Source organism: Ornithorhynchus anatinus, chromosome 4 (assembly GCF_004115215.2).
Source record: "Ornithorhynchus anatinus isolate Pmale09 chromosome 4, mOrnAna1.pri.v4, whole genome shotgun sequence".
Classification (NCBI taxonomy): Eukaryota; Metazoa; Chordata; class Mammalia; order Monotremata; family Ornithorhynchidae; genus Ornithorhynchus; species Ornithorhynchus anatinus.
This window is the reverse complement of record NC_041731.1, coordinates 59,513,160-59,537,929: the sequence shown is the minus strand read 5'-3', so window position 1 is coordinate 59,537,929 and position 24,770 is coordinate 59,513,160. Positions and strand designations below refer to the sequence as shown.

At 41.7% G+C, this 24,770-nt stretch overlaps 1 protein-coding gene across 1 annotated transcript in view; it reads right to left on the bottom strand.

Moving 5' to 3' along the window:
- SDC2 (syndecan 2) overlaps positions 1-24,770 on the bottom strand; it is a 106,430-nt gene that overhangs the window by 17,748 nt on the left and 63,912 nt on the right. The gene's annotated exons all lie outside the window — the stretch shown is intronic.

Sequence of the window (24,770 nt, the reverse complement as noted above, 5' to 3'; positions counted from 1 at the left end):
AGTGCAATACAAGAGAATTAGAAGGTACGTTCCCTGCCCATAGCAAGCTTAAAGTCTAGATGAGGGAGAGAGACATTAACATGAGTAAATAAGTAATTTATAATATTTTAAAGATATGTATATAAAGTACTGTGGGGTTGAGGGTGGGGAGACTATCTGCCAGAGACCTCAAATATTAAGGCTGTTGGATGTTTCTCAGAAACAGAAATACCAGAAACACATTACAGAATGTTGCTTTATCACCCCGGGTCCCTCCATTCCTCCTGAAGGCAACAGAAAGGCCAGATAATTCAGCCTGGTGAGGCCTTGGTAGGAATAAGAATGATATTAATGGTACTTCTTAAGCACTTACTATGTGCTAAGCACTTTTCTAAGCACTGAGATAGGTACAATTTAATCGGGTTGGACAGAGTCCTTGTCCCACATGGGGCTCACAATCTTAATCCCCATTTTACAGGTGAGGTAACTGAGGGACAGAGAGGTTAAGTGATTTGCCCAAGGTCACAAAGCAGACATGTGGAAGAGCCAAGATGAGAACCCAGGTTCTTCTGACTTCCAGGCCCGTGCTTTATCCACTTGGCTGGGGCAGGGAGGCGGGGAAGGAAGGGAATCTGGGAAAAAGCCAGCCGCCGTAGGAAGCTGCAGCCTTCCACAGTAGGGTCTCTCACTGGTTCTTCCTCCTGACTCTCTGAACTGTTTTTCTCTGCCAGTCTTTCCCAGTAGAAGTTATAAATTATTTATTTATATTAATGCCTGTCTCTTCTTCATTGTGGGCAAAGGGCGTGGCTCAGTGGAAAGAGCCCGGGCTTGGGAGTCAGAGGTCATGGGCTCGACCTCTGCTCTGCCACTTGTCAGCTGTGTGACTGTGGGCAAGTCACTTCACTTCTCTGTGTCTCAGTTCCCTCATCTGTAAAATGGGGATGAAGACTGTGAGCCTCACTGGGACAACCTGATTACCCTGTATCTACCCCAGAGCTGAGAACAGTGCTCTGCACATAGTAAGCACTTAATACCAACATTATTATCTGCCAACTCTGTGTCTTGTGCTCTCCCAAGCACTTAGTACAGTGTTCTGCAAACGGTAGGAGCATAAATACCATTGGTGATCATCCCTATATTGCAGGTCCCACCACTATCAGCACCATTCTGCCCTTGCACTGCCATTTGTGGAGCCCTTGGGCTAAGTCAAAATTTGAAGCAGAATCAGAGGGGAGCAGGTATGAGTAAATGGGTTATAAAGTTGTGGACATAATGTCTCCTAATCTCTAACTCATTCCTCATCTGTCCCAATTAAAATGTCACCCACCAAGAAGTATGTCTACCCTGGTGACTCAGTAGAAAGTGACTTTTGGGACGCATTAGACAGTAGATCGCTGCGGGCAGGGAATGTGTCTATTTCTATATTGTACTCTCTCAAGTGCTTAGTACAGTGCTCTGCACACAGTAAGCACTCAATCAATACGATCGACTAACAGCATCCCACCATTTAGAACATGGTAGAGCCGTTAAAAATAGTTTCCATTAGCCAAATTAACTGAAGTAGTCTGTTGTGTTTATTTAATGATGCTGTTAGACCAGGATATACACACACACAGAGCCACCTCACCCACCTCTAATTTCAAAGCACTCAATATTCACCCATTTGAGACCTATGTATTTTTAAATGTTTCCTTTGACATGCCACGTTACAAGAAGACATGATGCCCCAGCATTCTGCCCTCGGTAAGCACTCAATAAATACAACTGATGGATTGACCACAAGCACATGCTGTGCCTACTTTCTCCATGAATCGAGAAGTAAAAAATGGTCAGTCAGGGATGTGCTCCGATACACTCTTCACATTACAACATCATCCTAGGATAACAAACATTTTCTGCATGATTCATAGTGCAATATCAACTCACAGATATGCAGTTGAGGAGCTCATCCCCTGCACATCCTTTGAAGGAGGTGTGGGGTGTAAACCACCCAATGCCAGTTAGCTGATTTCATAAAGGGGCAGTGATGATCTAGTGAAGGGCACACCGAAGTTGCAGTTTATCTTCCTGTTGGCTCTTGACAACTCAAGCTTCACTTTCCCTCTCCCAAATACCACCCACACGCTTTAAAGTCACACAGGTTTGGGGACAATTCTGAATGTTTCCCTCTGAGAAATGGTGTCAGAGTTGAGGGAGAGAGTATAAGCTTCTATGAACACCTTAGGAGAAAGTTTATGCAATATCCATATTTATATACAATACATGAATGCAGACATTAAGTGCAATCATTTGAAAGAATTCTGAAGAATACAGTATTTCTCCATTCCACAGCTAATTAGGATTTTTCAAATAATCAGCTGCATATGATAAGCATCATATTCACCTGTTTGAGGATAATGGTGACTTCATATTACCAAGGTGAAAACCTATATCAACTGGTTCACAATGCAAGAGAAAGAATGTTCTCTAGAGTGGCATAATAGGTTGGCAATCACAAAGAACACTAGAACCAACAGCATTAGTGTGCACAATCATTAAAAATAGTTTAAATTTACTTCAGAGAAGTAAAGGAAGGGGAAAAACTGGCTTTATCATGAACAAAAACCTTCAAGAAACCATATATTAGATATGAACACTGAAAACCCACTTGGCTTAGTATTAGGTTTCTTCACCACTCTATGGAAATCAAAAGCCCCAGAGGACACGTCTGGGTAGAGGTGCTTCTAGCCTTCTTTACTACACTGCAGAAAGCTGCACTCATTTTTATGATGATTATCAATCAAGCAAGGATATTTATTAAGTGCATACTGTGTCAGAGCTCTGTATTAAGCATTTGGGAAAGTAATAATAACAATAATGGTATTTATTCATTCATTCAATTGTATTTATTGAGTGTTTACAGTGTGCAGAGCACTATGCTAAGCACTTAGAAAGTATAATACAGCAATAAAGAGAGACAATCCCTGCCCACGAGGGGCTTATAGTCTGGAGGGGGGGTGGCAGGGGAAATTTGTTGAGAACTTACTATGGGCAAAGCACTAAGCACTGGGGTAGATATAAAATAATTGGATTGGACACAGTCCTTGTCCCACATGGGGCTCACAGTCTTAATCCCCATTTTACAGATGTGGGAACTGAGGCATAGAGAAGTGAAGTGAAATGCCCAAGTTCACACAGCAGACCAGTGGCAGAATGAGGATTAGAACCAATGACCTAACTCCCAGGTTCTATCCACTAGGCCATGCTTGGTAGACATACAGTTATGAACTGATGGTGACCTAAACTTGTGTTTCCACCAGAAGATTTAGGGACTGTAGCCTTGTGAGGTCATATGCCAGTTGGACACGGGAGAGAAAAATCATCATCAACTCTCATCTCTGCTACCTGGTCACTTAGAGTATAAATCCACAAATTTAGAAAAGTCCCAACTGGGAAGGTCACAATATCATTTTTATTGATAATGATCTAAAAATATATTTTGTCTAATTTGGGAGAAAGTGTTACTGTTGATTTCAATGATTATTTGGATGCTTTATTCACCCCACCTTCAGCCCCACAGCACTGACGTAAATATTGTAGCTTATTTTAATATCTGTCTCCTCCCCTAGACTGTAAGCTCGTTGGGGGCAGGGCATATGGCTACCAACTTTGTCATATGGTACTCTCCCAAGTGCTTAGTACAGTGCTCAGCACACCGTAAGCACTCAATAAATATGACTGACTAGTACATCTTCCCCAAACAACAATCATGTCCTAGGTTCTCTATGCAACAGAACTAGATGGGGGAAATTTGGATAGGAAAAAAATCTCATTTTAAGGAACTCTATTTGTCCATGCTTTCCTTCCAAATATGAGGTATACTGGAACCAGAATGTTTTCCTAAATTTAAATGTAGGAAATTGATACATTAAGCAGTGCAACGGTGCTTCCCAACTCTTTTCTGATACATCTTTCCATCTAACTTTCTATTCATTCTATCCACCACCCCTTTTCCCTTTCAGTTTTTCTAGGTAAGGGAGTGTTTAGAGGCTGGAAAGAGAGTCCGGGGATCTAAGTAGGGGCTAAATCTCAATTGAGACTGTGGGATAATGTCTGCAGTCTGGCTTTGTCTGCCCTCCATTTCAGAGGAGAAGCAAAGCTTGTGTCCCTCAAATGTGGGACAGTTATTCCTCTCTGAAAGCCTTTTCTGGGAAATCAGGATGAGAAAATGGAATAACAGACCATCACTCAATTCTAGGGGATCCTCACATGAGTCATAAAAAATTCATAGGCGCCCGAGACCTCGCTTCGGGAAACACTGAAATAAATCAAAACGTCTTGGGTTTCTCAAACTTTCCTTGTGCTTAGGGAAGGAATATTAGGAGCAAATGACTATAACTTTATGGTTTATTTTTGAGTAAAGAGTTTAGACTAGTTGTCTTGCCCCTTCCTACCTCACCTCACTGCTTTCCTCCTACAACCCAGCCCACACACTTAGTTCCTCTGGTGCTAACCTTCTCACTGGGCCTCGGTCTCGTCTATCTCGCCGTCTACCTCTCTCCCACATCCTACCTCTGACCTGGAACACCCTCCCTCCTCAAAACAGACAGATAATTGCTCTCCCCCACTTCAAAGCCTTACTGAAGGCACATCTCCTCCAGGAAGCCTTCCCTGACTGAGCCCTCCTCTCCTCTTCTCCCACTCCCTTCTGCGTCGCTTATATTTGCTCCTTCATTCATCTTCCCTCCCTTCCGCACAGCACATATGTACATACCTGTATATGTCTGTAATTTATTTATATTAATGTCTGTCTCCCCCTCTGGACTGTGAGCTAGTTGTGGGCAGGGAATGTGTCTGATGCAGTACTGTACTCTCCCAAGAGCTTAGTACAGTGCTTTGCATACAGTAAATGCTCAGTACGATTATTATCAATAATAATAATACACATTCCTTGCATGTTCTGTTTATGCATATACATGGCTATTACACTTGAAAATAGTTGTCTTTGAAAAAGGGTTCTACTTCAGCCTATATATTTTCCACTATATCATAAGGGTAGACAGAACGTTCTTTCAAAATTATCCCAAGGTCTATACACAAAATATGAGTATAGCTTCACCTGAATTTTGATGCAGATACCAATATATTTTCATCCTAAGCCTGAAAAGATCACACCCAGTGGAAATATTCTCAGCTCACCTACAATGCAGGGGTTACATTCTTGACGAATCTCATGATAGGGAAAAGCCTTATTATATGAGGATACATACCTTAACTGATTATCACCTGCTTGTGCTCCCCATTCTAGACTGTGAGCTTGCTGTGGGCAGGGATTGTCACTGTTTATTCTTGTATTATTCTTTCCCAAGCGCTTAGTACAGTGCTCTGCATTCAGTAAGTGCTTAATACGATTGAATGAATGAATGAACCATTTCTACAGACATCACATTCGATCCAGATAGGTGATTCCAGAAAAAACATTCTCTAGTTCATCAACAGTATTTAAATCAACACTCCAGAAAAACTACTTTAAGTATGGAGTATGGAATTAGCACGGGCTTGTAGAACCATTGGCCTTAAAAAAAAAAAAAAAAAGTAGGCTTGAAACAATCCGATTTGTTCCACAAGCTCTAGATTAGTCAGTGTGATAGAGAAGGACCTTTTCCATAATCCAAAAAATATGCAAAGATAGCAGGGGAAAATGCAAATTTGATAAAATATGGTATGTTTTATAGATGAGGTCAAGACTTTCTTTTATAGACCAAGTTACTGAGCTGACTACATAGCTCCTTCAAAACTTCTAATTTACAAGGCCAGAATAGTCAGACAGATGCAATTTGGAAGATGTTGTCAGTTTCCTCTCCTCAGCCCTTATGCCAAAAAGTGGAATTTTGGACTTTTGCCCATGCTCAAGAAAATGTTTAGGGAATTCCTAAGGCCATGAATATGCAGAAAACATAAACTCAAAGGCCCTGCACATAAACTGCCAAAAGGATAAATCATCCCAGAGTATCTGGAAATGTATGCAGGTGATTAAATAAGCACAGACCTGTATTTTCACACATGCATGACAGAGATATATCAGGAACTAAAGACTTTTATTCTTTGTGTGCAATCATATTTTAAAGCCTCTGCAAAATGTTAGATCTTCCTCCCACTACTTGAGCAACACTGCTACATACAGCATTACTAACGATTTTTTTCAATGATTTTTTTTTTGGAAGTAATCCGCTGTCCCCTATTTAGCATCACTTCTCTTTCAGCAAGTTAAATCCCAGGTACCCCAGTGCTAACTATCCAGATCTAACGGCCAATGGCGTGACTACTCCTTAGCCAGCTGCCAACCTATTGTTAAATGAAAATTAAATAAAGCACGGAGGGACGTTTCTCAAATACTGTGGGGCAAATGAAGGGCTTGTCAGAAGTGATCTGTTGATTTTAGTTGGAGTTTGAAGACTGGGGGAGTGGTAGTCTGTCAAAGATGAAGGAGAAGGGAGTTCCAGGCCAAAGGGAGGATGTGGGCAAAGGGCCAGCAGAGAGTTAAGTGAGCTCAAGTTACAGTAAATAGGCTGGTGTTAGAGTGTTTTGTTCTGTTGTTTTTCTAAAATGGTATTTAAGCGCTTACTATGTGCCAGGCACCATACTAAACACCAGGGTAGATACAAGCTAATCAAGTTGGACACAGTCTATGTCCTACACGGGGCTCAGAGTTTTACTCCCCATTTAACAGCTAGTTATCTGAGGCACAGAGAAGTTAAGTGACTTGCCCAAGGTCATACCGCAGACAGGTTGCCGAGTCGGAATTAGATCCTGGGTCCTTCTGACTCCCAGGCATTTTTCCACTATGCCATGCTGGGATAGGATAAGAGACGATTGAGTGCCTCAAAGCTGATTGTAAGGAATTTCTGTTTCATGTGGAAATGGATGGACAAATCAGTGGAGGTTTTTGAGGAGTGGGAGACAGACTTAGATTTCTATGTTTTTGTTTTCTAAAGAAAATGATTTGGGCATCAGAGTGAAGTATGGACTGAAGAGGGAAAGACAATTAGCAGGGAGGTCAGTGAGGAGGCTCATGCAACAGTCAAGGAGGTTTACGATGAGTGCCTGGATCAGGAGCGTTAGCAGTTTGGACGGAGAGGAAGGGGTGGATCCTCGATACATTGAGAAGGATTTGGTGAGAGATTAAATATGGAGGTTGAATGAATGGGTTGAGTTGAGATAATGACAAGGTTACAGGCTTGCAAGGCAGAGAGGATGGTAGTGTTGTTTATAGTGATGGGAAAATCTGGGAAGGTTGGGATTTGGGTTGGAAGATGAGTAGTTCTGTTTGGACAGGCTAGGTTTGAGGTTTTTGCAGGACAACCAAGTGAGGATGTCTTGATGGAAAGATCAAATAAAAGACTGCAGAGAAGGAGGGAGGTGAGGAGGGAGGTCAGGGTTGGGAAAACAGATCTGGGAATCCGCACAAAGATGGTAATTGATGGTGTGGGAGCAAATGAGTTCTCCAAGAAAGTGGGTGTAGATGGAGACTAGGAAGGGATCCAGAACTGAAGCTTGGGGGACTCCCACAGTTAGGGGGAGGAACGCAGAGAGGGAGCCAGCTAAATAGATGGACAATGAGCGGTCACAGAGCTAGGAGGAGAAGCAAGAGAGGGTAGGGTCAGTGAAGCCAAGGTGAGATAGTATTTCCGGAAGGGAAGAGGCCATATTGTTGAAGGCAGCTGAGAGGTCGAGGAGGATGAAGACAGAGTAGAGGTGATAGGATTGGGCAAAAAGAAGGTCATTGGTGACCTTAGAGAGGACAGTTTCTGTATGTTTTCAGAACCAAATAAGAACTCAACAACATTCAACACTTAAGCTTTAATCCACTGGTAGTTTTTCCAGCATTACAGTCATAAAATGAAAGCAGTGACTTAAAAACCTCAACTATTTCAAACCACCAGTCATAACAGTCTCTTCTAGCAATTAGCTGAGACAGCTATAAATCTAAAATAGAGATTAGCACTGACTAAAGAGATCATTTTCATTCCTACTGAACATTTAATCTGAATACCTACGAGGTAAAGATTAATAGTAACTAATTAAAAATGAAAATTATTGCACTGAAGCTAGCTCACAGCAGATGGAGCACCAAAAAACTCCTTCTTCACATCAATACCAAGAACAGGAGCTAGAGAAGAGGGACTTTTCATCAGGATGCTACTTTTCCATGACATCAAACCCACTGGTTTTGAAAAAAGGCCTTCAGTGGATTGGAGGTGGAGAAAGCTGCCTTTGAGGGGAAGAAAAAAAAAACACAACAAAATGTGGTTCTCTTCCCTGTGACATTTACTAGTTATACTTCTGCAGCTGCTGGGGTTCAGTGTCCCATTACCAAGAGCTGGGAAACATCTCTGTCAACATTCAACCGGGGAGGAGAGAAACATACAGCAACTACACTGAAATAATTCTTGGGATTTGGAGTCAAATATGTATGACACACAAAAGGAAAATTTTCATCACTAACAGATGTGCTCTAAATTGTCCCCTCTCCTTTTTTGGTATATCAAACTAAGAGAAATATGTGGTATGTGGTTTCACTAACACATCACCTCTCTCCCTCCTAAGAAGGAATATTCCGGGACATATATTTGTCTTAGACTGGAGAAGTTAAGAGATGCAGTGTGATGCCGCTTTAAAAAATGGGTTAGGCTTTAGATTTAACCAGTAGTGTAACTGGATTCCATTTCCTACAATGTATTTTTAAAGTCAATAACTGCAGAAGTAAATCCAAAATCAGTTTCAGGAAGAAAATGCATTTTTATCTGAAACTCAGCCCCTTAAAGGATGTGTTGTTTCCATTCATTCATCCGCACCTTACCCTTCCACAAGAAATGACCACACAGGTTTGGAGGAAAGCACTTACTATATCACTAGTAGCGACATGCAAGTCGCTTCTCTGTGCCCCAGTTACCTCATCTGTAAAATGGGGATTTATACCCAGCCTCATGTGGGATATGGACTGTGTCCAACTTGATAGGTGTATATGATAATGTTGATATTTGTTAAGCGCTTACTAAGTAGCGAGCACTGTTCTAAGCGCTGGGGTAGACACAGGGGAATCAGATTGTCCTACATGGGGCTCACAGTCTTAATCCCCATTTTACAGATGAGGTAACTGAGGCCCAGAGAAGTGAAGTGACTTGCCCACAGTCACACAGCTGACAAGTGGCCGAGCACCGAGATATCTATCTCAGTGCTTAGTAGGATACCTGACACATAGTAAGCGTTCAACAAATATCATTGAAAAAAAAAAAGGCATTGTGACCAACAATGCTATTTGAAGTCTGAACTGACATGACAAGTGAGGGAGACTTTAGCCTAAGGGGAACAAGTTTAGCCACAGTTAAACTGCTGCCTGTGATCATCTGCTCAGTGACAAGTCAGGGACAAGGCAACCTCCATCATCTACAGCTGAGGCGTGGAGGAAGTTCCCGTCTTCAATTTTCTGATACTGAGACCTGACTGGATATCCTAGGTAAATTCTCCCATGCTCACCTCCTAACTACTCCCGGCTTCACCGAATTACATGTCAGGGTTCATTTTAGGGGGATTGCAACTCTGGAGAGTAAAATAATCCTGTGATAAATCCTAATAGGAGTCTAAAGCCATTTTTAGGTCCTTGAGTGACATTTAAGGTTTCCAAACCAAGTCGATGCAGGAGCATGGGGGAGGGAAAGAGAGATGGAAAACAGGTTCCTGAGAAAGAGTTTATGCCTTTCATGATTTAGGGCAGCAGGCAGCTTTTTGCTTAAAAGGAGTGAACTGCACTAAGGCTTCCAGGCACCAGCATAGAGTCTCAGAAGAGGGTGAGACTTCACACTGCTTATGCACCCAGAATGCCAATAGGAGCGATCCACCTTGGGCTTGCTCAGACACAGGTTTGACCTTTTATGGGGGAAAGAGTAGAAGGGGGTGGAAGAGGGGGCAAGGGGAAGGGAATGGAGTTGATGAAACTCCTGAACACTGGTTTTGAGGTACCCCATCTTCTCTCTCCCTCTTATTTATTAAATCTCTTCCCACTATACCCCAGATCAAATTCTTCATTCCTCTCAAGCTAATACAACCATTGGGGGTCACGCTATATCGGGCCTCATTTTTGACTCTCCCACTTCTGACCCCTTTCTCTTGCGTGGAACATCCCTCTCCTTCAAACCCACTACACCACAGCTCTCTCTATATTCAAAGCACTCCAAAAAACTACCTCTTCCAGGAAGCCTTCCTTGATTAAGCTCCATCTTTCCATGTCATGACCATAAAATAACTGCCCTTAGCACTTGCATAGCTGTATATTAGCTTATACGTATTTATTTAGCCTTCCATATTTTTTCTCTCTCACCTATAGTGTTTAATGGGTGTCTTAGGGCTGTCAGTCTTCCCTGTAGGGTTGAAACTGTGTCTTTCTCCAAATGCTATATACTACTGAGTCACCCATCAAATCAAAATTTCCTATTGATGATGATGGTATTTGTTAAGTGCTTATTATGTGCCAAGCACTGTATTAAGCACTGGGGTAGATACAAGATATTCAGGTTGGTCACAGTCCCTGTCCCATTTGGGGCTCACAGTCAGTGAGAGGGAGAACAGATATCTAATCCCCTAAACACACACATACACCTCAATACAATATATAGCTGTGAGCCTCACGTGGGACAACCTGATGACCCTGTATCTACCCCAGCGCTTAGAACAGTGTGCTCTGCACATAGTAAGCACTTAACAAATACCAACATTATATATCGGTCCTTAATCTTTGAAGATTAGATTATTTAGGTAAACGGAGGAAACTGAGGTCCAGAGAAGTGAAGTGACTTGCCCAAGGTCACACGGCAGACAAGTGGCAGAGCCAGGAAAAGAACCCAGGTCCTCCGATTCCCAAGCCTGTTGTCTTCTTGCTAGACCATGCTGCTTCCCAGCCCTGAAGACCAAACGGCAGGTTTATCCCCAGGATTCCCTAGTCAGGACTTCCCTCTCCTGGCCCCTAGAAGCTTCCCACTATTAAGACTAAAGTACTTTCAGAACTCATCCATTACATCCATCCCTTTCAGTAGTGAAAAGGTGAACTTTAACTTTGTGACATGTCATACTTAGAAATCATATTTACTTCCCATGTCCACTAGAATACCTCATCTGGGTGGAACACAGGAATAGGTGGATCTGCCACATTTCTAGAGACTAAGCTCTCTGAGGGAAGGGAATGTATCAGTTTATTGTTACATTGTACTCTCCCAAGGGCTTAGTACAGTGCTCTGCACACAGTAAGCACTCAATCAACATACATCCATTCCTAGGGCAGTAAGTTTTGGTGGTGTTATTTTATTAGGAAATAAAATTCCACTTGAGTTTGTACCTACAAATCAGAGCATAGAACAGCCTGAGTAGTTTTCAGGGCAAAATGCAGCTGGATTCTTCGTGTGACTTCTACTGTCCAAAGGTGAGCGTGCTTTGGTGGGGTGTGATCTTTTGCATGAGAGACCACTTTTTTCTTTTTTTTAAGTGAGAGAATAAGCTTATTGCCTAGGGGTAGCCCGTTGACAAATCTGACCCTTTACCATGTACTGCAAACTCTCTGCAGTTTCTGTTTCTCACTGAAAGATATAAAGAAAATACACACAAGAATGGGAATGAGAAGGAGTGTGGTCTAGTGGAAAGAGCCTGGTCTGAGGAATCAGAGGACCTGGGTTCTAATTCCAGCTCCCCAATGTTGTGCGCTTACTGTGTGCAAGGCACTGTATTAAGGAACAATAAACAGACATTTCCACAGCGAGCTTACAGACTCTTAGGTTGTGGCAGATCCATCTATTCTTTTGTGCCACACAGATGAGGTATGCTGTGCAATCTTGGGAAAGTCACTAGACTTCTCTGTGCCTCAGTTTCATAAATTCGTAAAAATGAGACTATCCCACTGAGACTGTGAGCCCCATGTGGGAAAGGGAAACTGTCTATGAGCTGCTTTTATTATATCTATCCCAGTGCTTGCCACATAGTAAGTGCTTATTAATAAATAATAATAATAGTACTAAGCATGAATATATTTCTGTTTCCACTCCAGAGCCCATAGTTATTATTATGCATTACCAAAGCTTTAAAATTTGATTGGTTAGAGATATTTCTGACCAGCAAGGCAAGTTGTCTAGTAAATTGTGTATTTAATTACTACCTTCCCGGTTCTAAAATTTTTTAGGATTAATTACCTAACTCATTAGCTTCACTGTCACATCCAGAACTCCTTGCTTTAAATAACTGATGGGCAGCCTGGGGAATGGCCAGGGTGAAAGGCTCCTAGTTGAACAGTTAAAGAGACATTAAGGTTGTCTGAATCCAACAGTAGCACAAGGCCGGTGCTCAAGACCCTTGCCCATCAGAGGCAGTTCTGTTTTGCTCAGATTTTCCCCATAGTTTGCATTTACTTATTTCTGTGAAGAGCGAAACCTTGTCTTTCTGTAATGGGAATGTTTTACTCTGCCCTCTCCTACCTTGCTTCTCGGTCTGCTGATTCCCAAGAAGACTCTAAGTTAATGAAACTCACTATCTGGTTTAAAAATCCTTAAAAATGAAAAGGGCATTAACAGCTCTCCCTCATGTAAGAACTGAACTGTAATTTAGTCAGCGTTTCCAGAAAGGGACCCCAACAATGGAGTGGAAGTATTGGCCCAGAGGTGTGAGAAGCCCTGATTTTAGCCACGGGAACAATGCAGAAAGTAAATAAATCAAGAAGAGTTGCCCTTTTTGATTTATACTAACAGAGAAGAAATAATAGAAGGCCTAGAGTCGGAGGAAAGCCTGGGGGAAGGCAATCAAAAGGTAATCATAGTCAGTATCCGAAGGCAAGTGATGAGGGCTGTCAGCAAGAGACGGAAAAAAGAATTTTTGGAGATTAGGGCACCAGAAGGACAGAAAGCCTCAGAGAAAAAAATGTCTAAGGAAGCTGGCTGTTCTTCAAAAGGATGACTTTGCCGGCTCCGGAACAAGCTACATCAGGACATAGGAAGAACAAGAAAGGTAACAAGATATCAAGTTGATTAAACTCAGAATTCTACTGAGCCTCGGAGGTCAAATAGAAAAGTTAGAATTTGGTTATCTGGCATAATTTCTGCTTAACCAGAGACTAAAGAAAAACACAGTTATGGAGGGACAGGATTAAAAAAGGAAAAGCTGAAGGAAAAGTTGCAGCCAGAAAACAACATATATGGAAACAAATATATATATATACATATATATATGTATATATATTTGGCAAAATTTGGAAAAAATGACCCCTCTCTACTCCTTCATAGAAAAACAAAAAACTAAGCCAGCATGACAACTAAAGAGGCAGCTCATTTATCGGTTTTAAGAGGGATTTTCTTCCCCCATTTCCTTCTAGACAAGATAAATCAAAGGTGAATAGTTGGCGTATTTAAGTCCCATTTGTAATGGATGATTAGGAAGTCAGAATATATTAATGAAAAATAAAATAAAAAGATCTGTTAAAAAAGGAATCTATTTATGTCAGTAGAGCTTTGATAGCACATGCCCTAGGATGCTTAAGGAATAGTGAATATAATTGCAAAACCACTAGTCATTATGTTTAAAAACTTGTGAAGGTCAGGAGAAGTTCCTGAACACTGTAAATGGGAACCTTTGAAAGAAAGAAAAAGAAAAAAAGAAAGAAAAAGAACCCAGGTGACCCTGGTAACTACACTCAGGAAGCTTCTATCAATAGTAGAACACATCAAACAATAAATTAGCAAGCAACTAGAGGAATACAATATATAGACCCACACATAAGACACAGTCTTCAGGAACCAATTGTAAGTCAGAACAAATTCTATGACAGGAACCATGTAATAAAAGTTCTTTTTTTTCTGAACCGTGGTTGGGTAACCTATTTTTAATCAAAATTACCCAGAATTGTGTATCAGTCAAATCTAGATGAAATCCAGAGCTTTTGAAAAGTTCATAATGAGTCATTGAGGCTGTACGATGAAAGTAAAAGGGACACATCAATGCTCCCAAGTGACGGTCCCTGATAATCAGGTAACTTCTTGCCTTTCCCGCTCTTTTTAAACTTCCCTAGACCCTTTTCCCCTCACTCCATCTCAGCTTTTAAAATCAATTCCATTTCCTTATAGGACTGAACTACTGCCATGAAGGAAGCCAGTAATACAAAGTAAAAGGCAATGTCTTTAAAGCTGTAATAGGGTATAAATTTAGAAATGTTGCAAGGGCAGTTCATCTGAAATTGAAACATCGTTAAGTCAAGGACTGCCTGCACTGGGAAGCAAGTGTCAGACCAATTCTGTTTCCTTCTACATAACCTCTCCCGGAGTAGTAGGCCAATGTAACTCAAGAGAAAAAGATGGAACCCATCTAGATCTCAAAATGCTTTTAACTCACTCCCACACAATGTCTACATTGACAGGATGGGATAGAAATGGGCTACAAAGGGAGGTGGTAATAATAAATAGAATAATAATTATAGTATTTGTTAAGTGCTTATTGGGTGCCAGGCACTGCACTAAGCACTGGGGTGGATACATGGAAATTGGATTGGACATAGTCCCTGTCCCACATAGAGCTCACAGTCTCAATCCCCATTTTACAGATGAGGGAACTGAGAAGTGAAGTAACTTGCCCAAGGTCACACAGCAGACAAGTGGCAGGGGTGGGATTAGAACCCAGGACCTCCTGACTCCCAGGGCCATGCTCTATCCACTACACCATGCCGCTTCCCCTTAAGTTTCCATCTCCAGAGATCTTCATCCCCAGAGACCCCCAAGAGGAGAATGGCTAAAATGTCCGAATGGTCAGCCCTAATTAATTTATACTAATGTCTTTTTCCCCTGATAGACTATAAGTTCCTTGTGGGCAGGGAATGTATCTACCAAATTCTGTTGTATTATACTTTTCCAAGCAGAGTTAGTATAGAGTGCTTACAAGTGAGCACTCAAATTAACTTACTCATTCGCCTTCTCAGAAGTGGAGGTTGAACTCCAGGATTTCTCCACATCTTTTCTAGCTCTATGATTTTATGATGAAAGAGCTGCTATATACTCACATCTATAGTAAATAGTGTCAAGGTACTCAAGGGCCTATGTGCTATTTACCAAAAGGATTAACATTCCTCAATTTTGCAAGGGAAAAAAAATCTCCAAAGGACAAACCTTCTCCTTGTAGATAAAGTAACACAAATCTCTGCTCCTGAATAGGAGAATATGCCAAAGAAATACATTTTAAATACATTATTTTCTCAACAGAAAGAGCAGGAAAGGTTTCAAGGGTATTTAATAAATCCTAGGTTCAATAGGAAACATCCCAAGAGAAAATCCTTTGCATTTCTTATGACATGACTACTGCAGGATTGTTGGCAGCAGCCAATATTGAGTTTTGCCTGTTTCAGGTAGGTTTGACCATTCTTCCCATTGCAATTCAAAAGGTAATCTCTTACCTGTGACATTATCATAGTATTGAATCAAGGAATCTAGCAGCTATTACCTCACTCAAAGAATCATAATAATAATTGTGATTATTATTATTATTGTGGTACTTGTTAAGCACTGACTATGTGTCAAGCATGGTTCTAAGCACTAGAATTGATCAGATTGGACACAGTCCCTATCCTACATGGGATTCACATGCTTATCCCCATTTTACAGATGAGGTAACTGAGGCACAGAGAAGTTAAGTGACTTGCCCAAGGTCACACAACAGACATGTGGCAGAGGCGGAATTAGAACCCAGGTCCTTCTGACTCCCAGGTCCGTGCATTATCCACTAAGCCATGGAGTAAATCAACGGATCAGTTTTATTTATTGAGCCCCTGAGGTCAAAGTATTGTAGTAAGCACTTGGGGAGTACAATAGTTAGATGACACAATCTCTGCCCTCAAGGAGTTTACATTCCAGTGGGAAAACGAGACAAATAAATTACTGGTAGGAGGAATAATAAAAAGGAAAATGTGTCCCTGAGTTAGTGGCCAAACAATAAGGAATGTAAATTGTGTATAAGTGTTACGGGTGGGAGGGGAGGTGACTGACTTCCCAAATGTTCAGAAGGTAAAGAACTGCTGTGGTGGCAAGACATGTGACCTGGGGAGACTAGAATCTAGTCGGGGGAAGCCCTCCTGGAGGTCTGATTTCATGGGGACTTTGAAGATGGGGTGAGGAGTGGTGTGTCAGCTTTGAAACAGGAGGGAGTTCCAGACAGGAGCATGAGATTAGGAGGAGGAGAAACAAGCGACATAGTGGATAGAGCACAGGCCTGGGAGTCAGAAGGTTGTGAGTTCTGATCTTGCCTCCGCTGCTTGTCTGCTGTGTGACCTTGGGCAAGTTACTTCAATTCTCAGTTCCCTCATCTAAAAAATAGGGATTAAGACTGTGAGCCCCAGGCAGGACAGGGACTGTGTCCAGCCCAGTGCTTAGTACAGTGGGGAAGCAGCGTGGCTCAGTGGAAAGAGCCTGGGCTTCAGAGTCAGAGGTCATGGGTTCGACTCCCGGCTCTGCCACTTGTCAGCTGTGTGACTGTGGGCAAGTCACTTCACTTCTCTGTGCCTCAGTTGCCTCATCTGTAAAATGGGGATTAACTGTGAGCCTCACGTGGGACACCCTGATTACCCTGTATCTACCCCAGCACTTAGAACAGTGCTCTGCACATAGTAAGCGCTAAACAAATACCAACATTATTACAGTGCCTGGCACATTGTAAGCACTTAAATACCACAATTATTATTATTATTATTAATAAGACGGGGGCACAATGAGTATATTAGGTTGCGGGGAGCTAGGAGTGTGAATTGGATTGTAGTGGGAGAACTGAAAGGATAGTTAAGAGTAGTAAAATCAGCAGGCATAGATGAAACCACTTACACTTCTACTTATCTCATAAAACTGGTTCATGGCGAAGAGCTAAAAGAAATTAGATAATGAATTTAAAGGAAATTTAAACAACATTCTATTGTTCTTATTAGATTTCCATGGGAATTGCCATTAAGGGAAGACTGGATGAATACTGTCCACTTCTGTAGGTAGGAAAGTTCTAGTAGCAGACAGGAAGTGCTGGTGCAGATGGGAGCAGAAGCAGTGTAGCCTAATGGAAAGAGCATCAACCTGGGAATTAGGAGTCCTGGGTTCTAATCCCAGCTCCGCCACTTGCCTATGTGCCCTTAAGTAACAACTTCCTTTTGCCTCAGTTTCCTCCTCTGTAAAAGAGAGAGAACAAGTACTGAATCCCTATGTGGAACAGGGATTGTGCCCTACCTTTTTATAGTACAGGTATCCCAGTACATAATACAGTGCTTGGCACTTAATACAACTGTTATTATGGTTTTCTGTAAAGACTTTAAAATATACCAATACTCCAGTTGCTCGTAAACTAGACTGGTTTTATTTAGCAGTTGGAAGATACTAGTGGAGAAATTTCATATGTTTTTGGAGGAAGGTTAGCCTCGTTTATCATCCAGATAAGTATGGGAGTTAGAAAGTTAAGAGATGAAGCAGGGAATGTAGGGACAAAGGAGGTCTCTCTAAAGTGAAAGGATACAATTCAAATATTATAAAAATTTCTTTGAGTTCAAAGATTGTTTTTGAAGCACCATCATTTATACTCTACACAATAGTTTTACACTTGCTTAATAAAAAGCATTTACCATTTTAGAAAGCATTAGAGTTGTGCTTGTCTTGAAAACAGGCTGGCTTTTGCTAAATCATTAGTGCCAGTTAAAATTGACAAAAGCTAGAAAAACACCAAATACAGATATAATTTCCATGAAATCTCTGGGATTGATCAAAAAAGCCCTTGAGTTTTTCCAGGTAAGCAAGTTTTCTTCAAAGATGATCAATGCCCGAATCTGCCAAACTGATTCTTCTCAGCCACCATCAGGACTGCCAAGCTACTTTATTGATTAAAAGATTTCCAATTTTACTCTGCCACTTCCCAGGTGAAATTTACAGGATAAAATGTGCTCCTTAAAGGATATGCACCACATGTCTTGATTTACCTTAATCTTTAGAGCCATTTTACATACCCTTGCCTAAACACACTTTTTGGCTCAGCAAAAGCTAGGTGAAACATCACAAATTACAATTAAAAAGTGCTAATTAGTTTTGCTCCCGTATAATTAATGGAAAACAATTCAAACATGAAGTCTTAACTTTTTCCTCACAAATTCTTTTCCCAATCTGTTTTAATTATACAATCTTCTGCATCTCCCCAACACCCAACTTTATATATTTGTAACACATCTTGTTCTCCAATTCTCTTTTAAAATGTCATTAAAAGTCAACGAGGCTCCTTGTGGACAGAGATCGTGTCTACAACTATATTGTAGTGTACTCTCCCAATAATTTATCACAGAGCTCTGTGTTAAATAAATACACAGTAAGCGCTCAAAAGGTACCATTGATTATTGAAGTCTTCCCCCAGAACGCCTGAACAGCGAGACCCTTCATCCACATATTGCTCATCTGTCAATTGGGCTATATCAGCCTCCTATTCATTTCTAGTCTCATTCATTCATTCAGTTGTATTTATTGAGCATTTACTGTTTGCAAAGCACTGTACTAAGCACTTGGGAGAGTACAATATAACAACCAACAGACATCTTACCTCCTCTTCCACTAAGCCTGATAAAGTACTGGTTTCTACTACCTTCGCTCCTGCCACCTAGGATGCATGGTCCTGGCATACTTCATGTCCGCAGGGATAGGGATGAAAGCTGCTGCCATGCAGTCTCAGACCACCCTCCATTCCCAACTGAAAAAGCACCATGGTAACCGCCACCTTCCTTCCCACCACTGTGGATCCCCTTTCTCAGAACTCACCGTATGCGCCCGGGACTAGGGATATAAAGTCCTCCTGCACGCACCCAATGTATGAGGCCTCCACAAAACCTCAAGATAACAGTTGGCTGCAGGGGTGCCCTGAACTCTGAACCCCAGGGAGCCTGAAAAATCTGCTCTTCTAGCCCCAGCACCGTACTGATTTCATATTTTGTCTGTCCATGTTGTGTTTCAGTGTTTTGCTATTCCTGATGTGTCTATCTCCAGTCCTTTCTTCCCACTTAAACTCTTCGATTTTGAGTCCCCAGCCCTTCCAAGGAACAGGGACCCTGTCTATTCGCATCCATGTATTTTCTCTTAGTACAGTGCTCTACACGCAGTAAGCATGTAATACCTTTGCTATTAAAAACATATGAACTACTTCTCCCAAATAATACACCTCTTTAAATCTCTTGGCATATTGCTCCCAATATCCTTTTTTATTTCCTTTGCTCTTCTCAAACATCTCCTCTACAGCCCTACAGTATATATATATATATATATGTCTCCCCCATATATATATATATATGTCTCTGGGCAGGGATTGTCTATAATTCCTCTTTCGTATTGTATTTACCCAAGCGGTTAGGGCTCGATAAATACTACTGATTGATTAATCTAGTTATTTTTCACCAGATTCCACCCTGCCCCAGTGCCGGTGTTCCTCCATATCTAAATAGCTACCATCCTCTTCCTCTCGGTTTCCTCTTAAAGGACCCAAAGCAATGAGTTCAAGCATTGGCTATCGCTCACTGAAGATTGTTTACCAATAAGAAAAGCAGCTAAACTATATGCCGGAAACTCTTACACTTAGGCATCTAATCAGGTGAGTTACAAGTTGCTCTCCTCCAACTTGCTTCTAACCCCCCACTCCATTACCATGAGGAGGCAGTGGCTTGCATGAAGAACCATAACCCAATTAATGACAGCACCTGTGCAGCGTGGCTCAGAGAAAGAGGATAGGTTTAGGAGTCAGAGGTCATGGGTTCAAATCCCAGCTCTGCCACCAGTCAGCTGTGTGACTTTGGGCAAGTCACTTCACTTATCTGTGTCTCAGTTACCTCATCTGTAAAATGGGGATGAAGACTGTGAGCCTCACGTGGGGCAACCTGATTACTCTGTATCTACTCCAGGGCTTAGAACAGTGCTTTATTATCATTCAAATGATCTGCTTCCAAGGAGGTCTAGACTGTGCTTCTTCATCCACGGACTAGTGTCCAGAAGAGAAGCAGCATGGTGTAGAGAACAGATCATAGGTCTGAGAGTGAAAAGGCCGTGGGTTCTATTGGCTCTGCTACACGTCTGCTGCGTGACCTTGTGCAAGTCACTTCACTTCTCTGTGCCTCAGTTACCTCATCTGTAAAATGAGGATTAAGACTGTGAGCCCCATGGAGGACATGGATTTTGTCCAACCTGAATAGCTTGTATCTTCCCCAGCACTCAGTCCAGTGCCTAGTACATAGTAAGCACTTAATACCATTTTTTTAAAGCAACAATCAAGTGTGATGATGGGTATAATAATGTTGGTATTTGTGAAGCGCTTACTATGTGCCGAGCACTGTTCTAAGCACTGGGGTAGACACAGGGGAATCAGGTTGTCCCACGTGGGGCTCACAGTCTTCATCCCCATTTTACAGATGAGATAACTGAGGCACCGAGAAGTTAAGTGACTTGCCCACAGTCACACAGCTGACAAGTGGCAGAGCTGGGATTCGAACCCATGACCTCTGACTCCAAAGCCCATGCTCTTTCCACTGAGCCACGAGGTACAGTCTGGACCAAAGTAAGAACAAATATGGTGGAGTTGCTCAAAAGGTCCAGACTTTACACGTTGCAGTACTAGTCATTTATTATAGAAATACTTCATATCAATCATATTTACTGAGTGCTTACTAAGTGCAGAGTACTGTACTGAGCACTTGGGAGATTACAAGAGAAATAGCAGACACTTCCCTGCCCATAAATATAACAATTTTATTTGTTAAGAGCTATAAGTTAAGAGCTAGACTGTGAGCCCCATGTGAGACCTGATTATCCAGCCCAAAGTACAAGTAGGAGGGAGAAAAGGTATCAAATCCCCATTTTGCAGATGAGGGAACTGGGGCACAGAGAAGTTAAATGACTTGCCCAAGGTCACACAAGAGGCAAGTGGTAGAACTGGGATTAGAACCCAATTCCTCTGACTCTTAGCCCATGCTCTTTCTAGTGTCATAAGCAACTATGAAGAAAGACTGAGAACATAAGGGGCTGACAAATCAAAGGGCCTAACCAATAGTATTTATTAAACACCTCATGAGTACATGCTAAAATAGTAACTAAATACTGCCTACATTCCTTTCCAGTCCCTCTAGACTATAAGCTTGTTGTGGTCAGGGAATGTGTCTGTTTATTGTTGTATTGTATGTATTGTATTGCATGAGAAACAGCGTGGCTCAGTGGAAAGAGCACGGGCTTGGGAGTCAGAGGTCATGGGTTCGAATCCCTGCTCTGCCACTTGTCAGCTATGTGACTGTGGGCAAGTCACTTCGCTTCTCTGTGCCTCATTTCCCTGATCTGTAAAATGGGGATTAAGACTTTGAGCCTCATGTGGGACAACCTGATGACCCTGTATCTACCCAGCGTGGCTCAGTGAAAAGAGCGTGGGCTTCGGAATCAGAGGTCATGGGTTCGACTCCCGGCTCTGCCACTTGTCAGCTGTGTGACTGTGGGCAAGTCACTTAACTTCTCTGTGCCTCAGTTACCTCATCTGGAAAATGGGGATTATCTGTGAGCCTCACGTGGGAACCAACTGATTACCCTGTATCTGCCCCAGCGCTTAGAACAGTGCTCTGCACATAGTAAGCGCTTAACAAATAACATTATTATTATTATTATTACCTCAGTGCTTAAAACAGTGCTCGGCACATAGTAAGCGCTTAATAAATACCAACATTATTGGGGGAAGCAGTGTGGCTCAGTGGAAAGAGCCCGGGCTTGGGAGTCAGAGGTCATGGGTTCAAACCCCAGATCTGCCACTTAGCTGTGTGACTGTGGGCAAGTCACTTCAGTTCTCTGTGCCTCAGTGACCTCATCTGTAAAATGGGGATCAAGACTGTAAGCCTCACGTGGGACAACCTGATGACCCTGTATCTCCCCCAGCGCTTACAACAGTGCTCTGCACATAGTAAGCACTTAACAAATACAAACATTATTATTATACTGTCCCAAGCACTTGTTCCTCTCTACACACAGTAAGTGCTCAATAAATACAAGTGAATGAATTTCATCTTTTCCTATAATAATGTTGGTATTTGTTAAGCGCTTACTATGTGCCGAGCACTGTTCTAAGCGCTGGGGTAGACACAGGGGAATCAGGTGGTCCCACGTGGGGCTCACAGTCTTAATCCCCATTTTACAGATGAGGGAACTGAGGCACAGAGAAGTTAAGTGACTTGCCCACAGTCACACAGCTGACAAGTGGCAGAGCTGGGATTCGAACTCATGAGCCCTGACTCCAAAGCCCGTGCTCTTTCCAATGAGCCACGCTGCTTCTCTATCCTGCTTTTCCTATCTTATTTACAGGTAATAAAATAAATGCACCATGTCTAGATAGAAACACTTTATCTTCCAGAATATCAATACACTCAGATAACCCTCCATTTTGAATATTTGAGCTTGAATGTTATAAATTGAGATATAGTAGTCTGCTTTTAGTTCCCAAGTAGTTCTCACTGGAGCTGGAAACTAAAAGATAAATTACACTTTCCCTTGTAGAATGCCCAAGGAAGATGTAAAACCCACTTCCTGAGGGTCAAGACCCACACCAAGATAGGTAACTCACCCGGTGATTCCCCACTGTTCTCAGATTCTGGAGGGCGCGCTTCCCTTGCTAATGCTCTAGAACAAAGATGTGTCCATTTTCCTTCTCTCTTTCTCTCTCTGATTCTCTAACACACCTCATCTGTAAGAGAACAAATACTCTTCTCCTACTTCAGAGGATTTGGACTGTGGCTGAATGGTTAAAGCGGCTAGGGTAACCTCTTTGCCATGCGTGCTAATAACTCCTCACCTAATAACCTCCTCACCTCATCTGATATTCCAAGCGCTTAGTACAGTGTTCTGCACATAGTAAGTGCTCAATAAATACTATTGAATGAATGGTCCTTCCTCTGCCTCACTGCCCTTGGGCCACTGGTGATCACAGTCCCTTCAAGTGGTCAAATTACAGGGCAGCCTCATGGAAACCCGTTTGGAATTGTACAAGCCTATGCCAAAAAATAACGTTTTTATTACAGGTTGTTCTTTCTAAATCCCTCCAAAAGCAGCAGTAATCAATCGTGCTGAGAAACTCTGCAAAGGTCTGCCATTTGCCGATGCTCTAATATTGATTCTTTTCCCTTTGGTGTTGAAGGAAACAATTCCACGCTAAGAATCCATAATCAATTTTCCCCACTTTGGCTAGTATGAAGCAAAATCTAAATGAAAATGGGTTTTTACAATGAAATGAAATCACTGCAGGTGCCTAAAACCTTAAGGTGAGTCTGTCTTGCATACAAAGAAGAATATGTACACTTTTCAAAAGGGTAGTTGAACTAGTTAAATAATTATTAAACACTAATTAAACCTCAGTGACTGCATTAAGAGTGGCTTAGCAGATGACCTGATAAAAGAGCGTGGGTTATTCATCTTCATTTAAGAATTAGCTTTTCTAATTCCTAATAAAACATGTTATATGTCCTCACCTCCTATTTCCAAAGAAAGCTATCAAGGCTCTGTATGTGCCTATACAAGTTCTGAATCAATGTAGGAAAATATTCTGTCTCATTTTCAGATGCAGGAGTATTTGAAGTCTTTTTGAAGAATTATGGTCTTTGTTCAGCATTACTCAATGACACTTACTTGGTGGGTCAATGTAGTCAATCTATAACTGTGTCAACATGTAAAATTCCTACACTTTAAAGAACTTGAAATATTGGTATTTGAGAAAACGCTGCCCTCAGTCTACTTATAAAAATGCTTTGAGGAAAAACAATTAAAACATGCATTTGCAAGCTGTATTTCTATTTCTATTTAGAAGAATAGAGTATACAGACTACACCAAAGAAAAAAAGTGACATGTGCTGCAATAAATTACAATATACGTTTTATGAGCTGAATGTGGGGCATCTGCCTCCAAAAAGGTTAATCTAACCATCTTGCAGAATAAAAAAAATGTGAAAATATCCCAAGAAACAAGAAAAATAACTCAATTCCAAAGGGAACAGCCACAATTTTGTTGTAAATAATCTAACATTAATTTTTACTCTATACTACCAATATTCCAACTCCCAGAGTTGCATTTTGCTGAAGGGGTGGGTACCTAGTTCATTCATGTTTTTCTTTCAGAATTACTCCTCCCCAACTTCTCCCATGCCCCCAGCAGAAATCAAAGCAACTCTGCACAGAAATTAAATTTCAGGAGAATTTTGTACTTTGGGGTCAGTAGGCTGGTCTGTCCATATGATTTATGAATACTAGCATTCATAATAATAACAACAATAATGGTACTTGTTAAGCATTTATTATTGTCAAGCATTGTTCTAAGCACTGGGGTGGATATAAAATCATGTTTGGATGCAGTACCTGTCTCATATGGGGCTCAGAGTCTAAGTAGAAGGGAATTAGAATTTACTGCTTATTTTACAGAGGAAACTGAAGCTCAAGGAAGTCAAGTAATAATAATAATAATGTTGGTATTTGTTAAGCGCTTACTATGTGCAGAGCACTGTTCTGAGCTGCTGGAGGAGATCCAGGGTAATCAGGTTGTCCCACGTGAGGCTCACAGTTAATCTCCATTTTCCAGATGAGGTAACTGAGGCACAGAGAAGTTAAGTGACTTGCCCACAGTCACACAGCTGACAAGTGGCGGAGGCTGCACTCGAACCCACGACCTCTGCCTCCCAAGCCAGGGCTCTTTCCACTGAGTCACGCTGTTTCTCTAACTTGCCCAGGGTCTCC